Source organism: Haliotis cracherodii, unplaced genomic scaffold, assembly GCF_022045235.1.
Source record: "Haliotis cracherodii isolate W230 unplaced genomic scaffold, xgHalCrac1.p SCAF_3, whole genome shotgun sequence".
Taxonomy (NCBI): domain Eukaryota; kingdom Metazoa; phylum Mollusca; class Gastropoda; order Lepetellida; family Haliotidae; genus Haliotis; species Haliotis cracherodii.
In genome coordinates this window covers 24,921,186-24,933,945 of record NW_027266286.1, presented here as the reverse complement: position 1 = coordinate 24,933,945, position 12,760 = coordinate 24,921,186, and positions in this window count along the sequence as shown.

Here is a 12,760-nt window from a genome sequence, read left to right as displayed (position 1 = left end):
TTGGGGGCGGGTATACATCGGGGGCGCCGTGAAAAAGAAAAATTGAGCATGAGTCAACTTTCAACACCACTGGCGTGTTTCTTGATTGTTTGCTCAGAACGCCGCCATCTCTATTGATTGTCATTTTACACCATGTCCTTTCTTTTCTTATACGGTGGCGCAGTCGTCAATGGCGCCGCGATTCGCTGTGCAGAGTTGCATCACAGAAACCTATGACTGTGAGTTCGAATCCCGGTTCGCCCCAGTTATGTTCCTAGGTTTGTCAGCACCATACCCGTGCTCGTGAGTTTCACCGAAGTGGTAAACGTCTGAGACCTGCATCACTTCGGGCTTTCCTCCCACATTAAGCTGACACGCCGCGATATAACTGGAATAATGTTAAAAGCGGCGTTAAACCCCTCACTCACCCATTCACTGATATCAGAAGTACAAAACATGGTATTTGAAAGAATAAAAGGCTAGTTGTCTGCCATTTGGATGATGTAGTGAGTGAGTGAGTGTGGATTTACGCAGCTTTTAGCAATATTCCAGCAATATCACGGCGAGGGACACCAGAAATGACCTTTAACACATTGGACCCATGTCGGGAATCGAACCCGGGTCTTCGACGTGACGAGCGCACGCTTTAACCACTAGGCTACCCGACCGCCACGTCTGCCATTTGAACCAACGACTGATAATTGTTACACCAACATTTCAAATTTGACGTTTCCTGATGGCTAGCCCTTACCGCAGGACGATGGTGATTGATTCATAGTTCCCAATTTCACAGTTGGACCGGTTCCCGGTTCTCCGCAAGAACGAACGGCAACCAGCCTATCACAGAACGATCCTTGGTGACAGCCAAGCTGGCTAAGATCAAATTCTAAACCTGGATAATTTGGAACTATATCTGGTTCCTCTGAACAAACAGAAATAGTGATTATACGCCAACGGAAACAAAGCTACTTTGGAGGCAATAACCGACGAGACGAGGGACGTATTATAATATACGACATAAGTAAGATAGTTTCCATCTAAACATGATCCCATTCACATTGTCAGACAGCAGTAGTCTAATTAAATTCATACATCATATTAATCATTGTCTCTACGTATTCCCAATATATACTACTCAAAAGAAGTTAAGAGCACCCGATGGTCATGACAGATTAACTATAGTCATATGAAAAATTCAGGTGTTCTTTAACTTCTTTTGAGTAGTATATGTGAGTGAGTGAATGAAGATACTGCTGGAATATTGCTAAAAGCAGCGTAATTCAATCCCCACTTCCTTCCACGATCAATGCCATGTCGTTTGCAAACCATTACTATCGGAACATTGTGGGTATTCCTTGTAATGGAAATACACGTTCATAGAAATACGTTGTAAAATCCACACCTTCGCGATATAAATGTGTTGCTATCTGCACAAAAGCTCATACTATCAATACTATAATGCTATTTCAGGGCATTCACAAGGAGACCCGTGAAGATCCGGGTTATAATAGGTCTTCAGCAACCTATGCTTATCGTGAGAGGCGACTAACGGGATCGCGTGGTCAGGCTCGCTGACTTGGTTGCTGTATATCATCGTATCCAGTTGTTTGGATCGATGCTCATGATATCAATTACTGAATTGTCTGGTCCAGACTCGATTATTTACAGACCGCCGTCATATAGCTGGAATGTTACTAAGTGCGGAGTTAAACAACAAACAAAACACAAGGAGAAAAACACACAGCAAGGGAAACGTTGCTTGGCTTCGCATTCCTAAGCAAAGGTAGGGATGCCAACGATTCGGATGAAATCGGTAGAAAGATGATCTTGAATAATAAAATGTTGGGATGTTCGACAAAACATAATGATGGTTAACAAAACAACGCTGTCTTCAGTAGTCCAAGCTGTTTCAAAACCAATATGACTCGACCATACCTACAACATTATGTGAATATTCCTTTAAACTTTTTAGCAAATGTCGAAAAACGCTACGACCAGAAGCACATGTACAAGGTTATCACTCAATCAACGAAAGATTCTCAAGGATGTCTAAAAATTAAAACGACCATGCACACACTGTCAGCATCCACAGCCCTTCGATTTCTCAGAAGATGGTTAAGTAGTTTTAAATGTGTTGGTTTTTCTTTAGTTTCAAAGACTAAAGGTGACAACAATGTTGATACATTGAACTCATAAAAACTCTATTCCACACCAGACCAGTTTTATAACTCAAGTGGAGAAAGTAGAAGCTGAATAGGTTTCCAAACAATGATTGCCGGCGGACAGTGATCCATGACATATGCTCCTGTGGTCCTTCGATCCATGTGACCTAAATTGTCTCGTATCCTCGAATAGTTGATTCAATGATTGTGCCATCGGGAATAGAATGTTTGATTCAAACCTGTGCACGAAGGAAGGGAATTTCGTTTAATTTTTTTTTTATAGAACGATGTGTAACGAAACACCTTTTATCATAATTACAAGTTACAGAATGAACAAAACCCTTGGACAAGGATGACTTGCCTTTGCATGTGTTTGTGACGGGTGCCACCGGTGGGGCAGGGTACACTCACCATTTCGCGAACACCTGCTCATGATATAGTCGGAACCATACACTGGTGTCTAATTTCAGCAGAGATTCTTCTGATTATGTTTTGTCGCTTTAATCTGGTTTCATAACGATTACTGCGCTTCTATCCTGCACATTTTCTACAACTGCATCTGACCCACATTGAAACCGGTATCTCTGTATTAAATTGTCTTTGGTGCACCAATTCACTGAGTGGAACATAAACGGCTTTATGAGCCTTTGTGTAATCATTTAGACATGATGCCTTCAGATATAATATGTTTCGACACACTGTAGACAGATGCGGCTTTGACATTATGTTAATGTCTGAATCAAAGCACAGACCATTACAAGATTGGCTTGGATTTGTCTGAAGCATCATATATTTCGTAAAAGGCTATTGCGATGACAGGGATGAAAGAAATCGTCCACTACATTCAAAATCATGTTCCTGACTTCACAACGTGAAGATCAATTCTATTATGCTGAAAATCTTTTTGTTGATATGCATCAGTCCATTTTAAATGTTGCTTCAAGCCACTTAAAAGCATGTCACGCAAGTGCGGTAATGTTGATGTGATTAAGTCTGTGCGTCAATTGCTTCCACCGGGTTGTTTTTAGATGATTGAAATAATTTGTGAAAACGTCTTCTCGGCCCCACCAATGCATTTAGAGGGGGCACGGGTGGCCCAGTCGTCTAAGGCGCAGCGATTCGCTGTGCAGAGTTGCGTCCCTTGGACACGCCAGAAACCTATGATTGTGGGTTCGTATCCCGGTTCGCACCGATTATGTTTCTAGGTTTGTCAGCACCATACCCGTGCTCGTGGGTTTCACCGAAGTGGTAAATGTCTGAGACTTGCATCACTTCGGGCTTTCCTCCCACATTATGCTGACACGCCGCGATATAACTGGAATAATGTTAAAAGCGGCGTTAAACCCAACTCACTCACTCACTCAATGCATTTAGCAGTGAAAATACACGTGGATGGAACAAATAGTCTGGTACTTGAAAGGACAGATATTGTTGCAAATATATTTACAACGGTTTGTCAAAATTATAAACTGATGAACAAAGGAACGCGTACACCCATGTACACCCATGAGAGTGACTAAAAGGAAACAAACAAGAAATAGCAATTCTATGGTGATACGGGAATCATAGTTGTGTTCTTTCTCTTAAATTTGGTCGACTGTTTTTAGCCTAGTAACGTTAGAACCTACACCGAAACGTCGCTCTTAGTTGTAATAAAGAAGTTGTTCATCCATAACTTCGTATCCTTACTTAGTACTCCAACTTCTAAATGTCTATCAAAGAAGATATGTATTCATATGTTGCCTGGTCAACGTGGCCTGGTCGTGTTTGACTCTTGGTCGTGACGGAAGGAACCCTGCAGGGGCAAACGTGGCAAACGTGTAAGACCTACAGTACATCACTTCGAACTATCCTCCAACGAAGCTGACACGCAGTGATATGACCAAACGCACTCATTATTATATATTCAATTTTAGTAACCCTTTCTTTAACTGTAGTTTCCCGAAGTAACTCGCACCAGCAGGTCATGAACAGACAATTGACAACACACCGACTGCAAGTCAATCAATTTGCCCCGTCAACACTACTGCCGTGCTGATAAAATAAGCGTTTTGGTGACAAGGTCACACAATGAAGGAGATTAACAGCACGGACATCCGCTGGATCACGAGAAAATGCTTTTAACGGTGATCTTCAAAATGCATACCTTGCAACACCCAATCTCATCAGCGTGAGAAACATTGAAGAAACCGGTAGTTTGGGATTTAAATGCGGATCGACTTTTAAAAAGAACCACTGAAATTAAACTGTTAGACTGTTGCGTAAAACCCAACTAACTCACTCTTATCATCTCATGTTAAGATTTTTCAACGATCATAACATACATCAGTGAAAATAATAGTGTACAAAGTAAGGTGACATTGACTCTCTCGTAAAAAAAATAAAACAATGGTTCGACATGTACTCCATAAAATCTACACGATGCTTTTTAACATGTTATTTCCATCTGTGTCCTACTGCTGTCAGCTTAATGTTGGAGGAAAGTGATGTAGGCTCTAAACGTATCTCTTGGGTTCTGGTATTGCAGAAAACTAATAGTGGACACAAAAATGTTTAACCATGAGAACAGAAGACACAATTTTGACAAGAATTTTGTCACCGTGACTTGGCAGAGGTTATTCAGTTTTTGGTGTTGATGTGAAAGTGCACATGTCGCAAAAATATTTAAAGGTGACAGGATCCTTTCCATATTCATAAGAAACCTTAGCTGAAAGCAGAGTCGATTGTTTGATTCCAACTACATTCATGTTCGCGAAAAGGTGAGCGTATCCTCCCCATCGTAGCACCCGTCACAAACACATGCAAAAGCGAGTCAATTGTTCGCCTGTAAAAACACGGGAAAATATGGTAAAAGTCAAAATAGGGAATTACATTGAATAACATTTTGGAAATGTCCTCCACATGTCTACCATAAAGCGTTTTGAAGCTTTAATGAGACCATGGATGTCATCATCGTGATCAAACAAAGGATTGGATGTTGTAACCTAGAAAGCTTTAGCATATCCTGACCCACCAGTGCATAGCTTCGTTGAAATATTATTGTACCTTGTTGTTAAATGCAGACACCAAATGCAGGAGCTGATTAATTCTTGCTCGACATTAATTGTAAAGTTTACTTTTAGAAAGTTGAAGCCCTCCCTCTTGTCATACAGTCTTGCTGATACTTTATTATCTAAACATTAAACAGATGAGTCTCATGATCATTCACTTATATTTTGACATAATTCAGGTAAAATCAGTTGAAGGGAACTGCCCATTTCACTCTTTTGAACGATATCAGATCATCGATATACCTAAAGCTTAAGTAAAACGTCTTGGCCAAAGTCAGATCAGGTCCTGTTTGATGTGGTGATTAAATCTTATAAATCAATGTTCTCTAGTCAAACTGAACACATGTACGAAGCATGTAAATGTACCTTTTGAACCGATTTCATGAATACTGAGTTGTACTTCTACAGGTTCGCTTTCAAACTCTCTTTGACCCTTCGAAGTTACTGTATTAAGACATTCCCGAATGGACGTCGGAGTTGTGAAACAGAGAGATAGTCCAAGTGAAATATGGAGAGTAGAGTACTAGAGTACTTAAGACCCTATGGGCTTATATATACTTCAGCATCTCTTCCAACAGTACTGTCGCCAGTTACAAAAATACAGCAGAATAATCTGAAAGATGTCAAATGTGATATAATGCTATGGTAATTAATCACAAAAATGAAGATCCTGTTCTCAAGAACATAGAAGAGATTCATCTGGATAACCTTCTACCACTCTTCGATGCCCCTTTTTCTTTGACACTGTATTTGTCTGTTTTTGTTAGTAATAGACAACCTTGAGGCATCCACATTTCAGCAGTTTAATATCTCTTCATTTTTTCAAGTTCCTGACTTGACGGATGCAGTGTCAGTGATTTTAAGATGTTCCATCCAGGTAGGAGACAGATAATTTCTTCAGGCTATTGGAAAAGATATTTCCTGGTTCTGCTTTCTATTTTTTCACAATGTAATATCTATCCCACAAGCCATGAATACTAAGGAACAAACAAAGGATGCACATTTATATTGTTGTGTTTCCACTGTATAATAGCCGAACAGGATCCATGATTATACTCTTATATGGAACTGTTCACGTGTAGCAGTTTTTCATCTGTTATTCCCACATGACGTGATTTAAATCAGATTGAGAAAAATTAATCAATATTACTTTTGCTTTGGAGGTATAAACATAAAAACTGGTGTGCATACCGTGTAAATGACTGAAGTTCATATCTCCATGAACGTAAAATATGTAGAATAAAAGCCGCAAAACCCTTTCCAAAGCCACAAGAAATCTTTGCTTGTACGATTTTGACTGTATCATGTGTTTATGAATTACTATCGAATAATGAATAATTAAGATAATGATTCCAAGTTTTCGCGAAAGTTAATTCTCACAAGTAACTCTAAGCCAACAATAATAACTTCAGAGACAGATTATTTAATCATTAACACACAAGCTGTAGACAACGATGCGAAATTAGTGACATCATTCAGCGCAATAATACGGCACAAGCCCCGCCGATTGTATTATCAGCCAATCAGGAAACAGTAGTCTGTTAGTTGGCGTGTCCTAAAACGTTTTTCCAGTTTGAAAATAAAGTGTTTTTCTAGCCAATCATTGGCTTCATTCCAGTTTTGTAGGCAAAATACAAGCAGCTGTTTTCTTGTTCATACCTTGTACATATGTGACGCCAATACATGTCCAGGAACAGTCAGAATTGTTCCAGTTCATCCAAATAAGCAAGGGAAGAACTGGGCACCTTTAACGATTCTTTCGTTATTTAAATCCTTTTTCTGAAAATCCCCAACAATGATAAGCCTTGTCATCTTTATATAATACTTTGTTTCATACGTTTTTAAGTGTCAGTAACAAAGCATAATTCATCGCATTTGTAGCTAGTAGAGTTGTATGTTTCCCATTTAAACATATACAAAAAAATGATAAAAAACAAGGTCTAAATAATATTTTTCAAGTAATATTGTCTTTAGCTTTAACCATATCGATCATTGTCATGGTAAATTTATCCCGATAATGTTCAGATTCCTCACAAGAAGACATCTCGGGGGAGATTTTAAAATCTCATTTAATTTTCAAATAATATTTTTTAGATCATTGCAATGTCCCAGATAAGTGCTTGTCCTGTGGTCTCAGTGCAACTGTGTCTTGTAACTAGACTCACTGGCGTCTCCAAGCGAGAAAACACACATAGTGTCAGATATAATGTAGTTGAAGGCACATTACTGGCACAATTATATGTCTGTGTATCAGATAGTGATGAGAGGTCAGTCGTTGTTTGCATTTATCAAAGATTTCAGTGTGGCGATGGCCAATAACATGTACAATGATATTTAAACTTAAAGGCAGCTGGGTGGCCTAGTGGTTAAAAACTTTGGCAGGTCATGCAGTGGATCAGATGCATAGCCAACATGTTTGCAAGCTAATGGGAGTTTCTCTGCATAGCGAACTGTGTCCTCTCGAAGTACCCCTTCCCCCGCTCCCACAGGGCTGTCTGTGTGTGATGTGTGTGTCTACTCTATCACATGCGTGGGTTGTTTCAGTGTTGATCTGTCGGTGTTGGCATGCCCATATGTATGGAACGTTGATACTACTTTCAGTCACTGATTTTCTTGACCTCATATTTCCAGTTCGACTACTTCTGATTGTGACAACGAAAAGAAACCATCGCCCACTTTTTCTTTCTTAATGTGGAATCTGCTGTAAGATGTACGCCTTGCCAATCTCGCTTTACTTTCCTCCTCTGGTTGCTGGCATCAATGGACCACGTATCAGCAGGTCGGTGACTCGACCCTCTACCCGCGTCATACCCAAAAACATTCAATGATGGCACTTTGGGGATAGGCGAGTTCCATGTTAAACTGTGGCAAGGTATCTCGTTCGGCTCGCACAACTCCGGACCAGTAAAAGCGGCCACAAACACGTGAATGTTAGGGTCAGTGTTAGTTTATTGCTCGTTTTCTGAGCGATACAATTGTATGTGTCGATGAGTTGACCACTTGCAGCAAGAAAGCAGCAATCCTGTCTACTTATGCAATGTCAATGTAAAGTGTCTCCGTGGAACCTGTTCTTTTGCAGCTTCAGTTTTCCTGATTCTTGAATCAAATGATTCAGTGATGCATATGGTTTAATGTCGCTTTTAGCAATATTCCAGCAATGTCTCTGTGGGGGACACCCAAAATAGGCTTCCCAAACTGTACGGGAATCGAACCCGGGTCATCGGGTCGACAAGTGAACGCTTTAACCACGAGGCTACCCCTACGCTCCACAAATGATTCACGAATCAACCATGCTAAAAACAAAATTTGTTTCCAATATTTTTCCCAGACTCAGTTACATCCAGAATATGAAATGGTCGGTTCCAGGTAGCAAATATCATATAACAGTGTTTGTTTTATACAATCATACAATATATTACGTTACAATTGTTTACAATTTCGATTCCCAAATCAAAACAATGTGTTAACCCAGAAATCTGTACATAAAAGAACTTAGCGTGAAACCAACAAAAAACGAACAAGTGGTATACATTCAACAATTGTATTACAAAATTAACTAGGTTTACATATCAGTACAAATTACTGCACAGCAATTACAAAAGCAGCACACAATGGAGTCGTTGTACATTGTTCAATGACAATCAATAATATGATGGCAGTGGGCATGTATAAATACAGTGTTGATAGCAAACGTCAGTGATAATATATATTCATCCAGAGGCGACAGTGGTCAAGCTTCGGAAATGGGCTTGGCAGAGAATCAGGGATGATAGGCGATCCTCAATTGAAATCTGGTTCTGAAGCGATGAAAAGTCGTGAGAGATACGTAATCACGCTATTTCCCCCTTTTATAGCCTAACCAGCTAACCCTTGTACATGTGACCTAGGTTTGTTCACTCTGTGGAGGCCGCACAGAATCGATCACAATGTGAAATATGTGTTGTTTCTCAATTTACGAGTTGGTGTCTGTTTTTTTTCTTGTCTTAATCTTGTAATGACTATCTGGAGGATTTCAGTATGGATAGAATATCAAACTGTGATGTGACAAAACATAATGTGATGTATGACATGATAACGAGGCTACAGTGTGATTCATCCTTTAAGAAAATAAGTAAAAAGTCAATTTTGAGGATCACTCAACAATGCCACACATATTCTTCTTGGTGTAGTTTCTTAGGAGTTAAGAGTGTTTAAAAATGAAACAAACAAGAAATGGTTAGTCGATGGTGATGTAATAAACAGGGTGGATTTTATCGAAAAAAAATAAACTGTCTGCGAGATTTCTTGAAAAAATAATGATGCTTTAGTTTGTTGACAAAAGAAAGAAAGTACCAGCCTCGTAGTTTCGAATAAGATAATATCTGGTTTCGTAGCTAGCTGTAGCTACGAATATATATAATCTCGAGATCCAAAGTACCCCAAAACAGACCAAAATGACACATGTAATTAATTATACGCGAAATGACACAAAACCAACAGAGGAAGCCTTCTGTCACCAGAAACTACGAGCAGGAAAGATCAGTGTCTTGTTTTACACAAGATAATCTTTTGATTAACATCTTGACTTATACACTGGTGACGCAGGGAAGACCTAATCGTCTTCTGTCGTCTGTCCAAAGCCGACCTGTTTGATGTCCAGTGAGTAGGTGTGATGCAGTAATGCTCTCCTTTGTGACTTTATAACACCACTCCGAAGCTGATATCCGACAGAAGGATGTTTCGTAACATGAATATTTGTTCATAATCGTTATATGATCAATAATATTTTTTGGTAAAGATAGTTGAAAAGTATCGTTTTATAGAAAGTATGTTTATTTGACGTCAAGCGATGCTCATGACGTTAAACAATGTTAATGTTATGGATAAGAACAATGAAGAGGATGCATTCCAGGAGCGGTTTTGACTCGTGATCTAAGTTTAAATCATTTTTATTTCTAACGGTAATGACTCAAGCTTACCAATAAAATACCGTTCGAAAATTAATTTATTATATACCAAAACATTGACGAATTATTTTGGATTATATGGTAATCTTAGTATTTTTTATGATAAGCATTTACATTCACACGTAAATATTGTCGTTAAACAGAAACTCTTTATTTCATGACGACTGCATCTCTTACTGTTGACTGTATGTATCAATGAATGGTGAGTTGCCTTGAACAGGATTCCCGTTGTATCACGGCGCGCCTGCTAAATATGGGAGGAAAGCCCGTAGTAATGCAGGCCTCGGACGTTCAATACTTTGGTTAAACCCACAAGCATTGGTATGGTGCTGACAAACCTAGAAACATGGGTGAACCTGAATTCATACCCACAATAGGTTTCTGGCTTGCCCAAGGGACGCAACCCCCGTGTACCGATGGACGTGTGAGGTTTGTGTTTAAAACAGCGGGTAAGACTGCTAAAACAGAATTAAGAACTAGAATTTTAGAATTAGGAAGAAGTTTGTGATCTTGATATGTCAGCCGGTTAAACGCACCTGATGCTTTGCATAATAAGGTTGCATGTATGGATATAGACATGACGTACGTGGGCGTTTCTGTACTGAATTGGAAATGTCTTTTGAAGGGAGAAGAGTGGCTACAAGGTTCCAACAAACTTAGAACAAACCAGACTTTTAAACAGGATTTTAATCCAGAATTGTGTTTTTCACATAGAATGCCCCGATGTTATCGATCTTCCATGGCAAATACGCTATGAAAAAGTACCAGTGGGTAAAAGGTAAAGATCCTTAATCCTTAATACAACCAAGAAAGGACATTCTTTATATTCACAGAAAGTATTTGTTATATGGCTGTGTATTGTGAGGTTGAACGGTGATTGGACTGTATATAAAGTGGGATAAAAGCGTGTTTACGCATCTCTCACACATTTCATTACATTAAGACCAGCGTCGGTGTGAAGATCACATCGTATTCCCTGCCTTGGCCCATCTCGAAAAATTGACCACCGTCGCCGCTGGGTGAATACACTATTATCACTGACTTTTGCTATCACCACTGTCTTTGTTTATTTGATACTGATCACTGCCATCATATTATGTATTGCAATTGAATATTGTACCACCACTCTATTGTGTACTGCCATTGCAATTGCTGTGCAGTAATTTGCATTGATTTGTAAACCTAGTGAATTTTTGTAATATATTTGTGTTGTATACCATTTGTCCTTTTACGTACAGATTTCTGGGGTAACATACTGTTTCAATTGGGAATCGATACGTGACATATTTGCGACAACTGGAATTATTACTGTTTGGATTCTCAAAAACACAAAGAGTTTTCTTGATGTTTTGCAATCTAAAAACAACGACGTTCAATTTTGTCAAAACATTTGATTTTTCAACTTTGTACACAACTACCTCACGCGACAAACTTCATGAAAAACCTCACTCCGTAATCGATGGGTATTTGTCACTAAACGTGGAGACTCTTTCTCTATCTTAAAAGCAAATGTTTAACGTGAAAACAATTAGGGACAGGACATTTAGGCAAGATGTAAGCATCCCCATGGGGACCAATTGTGCTCCCCTTCTGCCTTTATGCATATGGTTCTGCCTTTATGCATATGGTTCTGCCTTTATGCATATGGTTCTCACTTTATGCATATGGTTCTGACTTGATGCATATGGTTCTGACTTTTACTTTCCAGTAGTTAATTTTCCCTTCATGGCGAGCAACCGTCCAGCAGCTGCAACCTTTAGTGTCTGCATTTGAGGTACAATCGAGAATGCTCTTATTGGGAGATTTCAAAGAAAGTCGACGTCATACGACTCTTGCAAAAAAATTGTTTGATCAAGGTTACAATATTCATGGCCTCAGTAAAGCTTTAAAAAAGTTACATGGTAGGCATGAAGTTGACATTTTCAGGTGAACATATGACATGCCTTTGCATGTGTTTGTGACGAATGTCAACGGTGTGGCAGAAAACGCTCACCTTTTCGCCAACACCTGGTATCACCATTATTTGATAGTGATAAATAAACCTATGCTCATGATATACAGTAAACTACGTTTATAACAAACACGCCTATAACGAACTGATGGATATAACGAAATAATATTTTGGTCCCGACCATTTGCTGTATATATGCTGTACATATGCTTATAACGATTCGGAACTATGTTGATAACGATTTGTTTGTTTGTTGTTTAACGCCGCATTCAGCAATATTCCAGCCAAATGACGGCGGTCTGTAAAATAATCGAGTCAGGAACAGACAATCCAGTGATTGACATCATGAGCATCGATCCACGCAATTGGGATCGATGACATGTATCAACCAAGTCAACGAGCCTGACCAACCGATCTAGTTAGTCACCTTTTACAACAAGCATAGTCGCCTTTTAATTAGTGATCCCTTTGGGTTCGTTATAACAGTATAACGTCTTTAAATGGCATTTAGAAGTTGGTGGGATGAAGTAAGACAAGTTCTATGGATGAACAACTTCTTTATTACAATTAGAATAAAGTTTCACATGCTTGATAAAGGTGTTAGGATCTACATCGAAACGTCGCACTTATTGTAATAAAGAAGTTGTTCATCCATAGAACTTGTCTTACTTC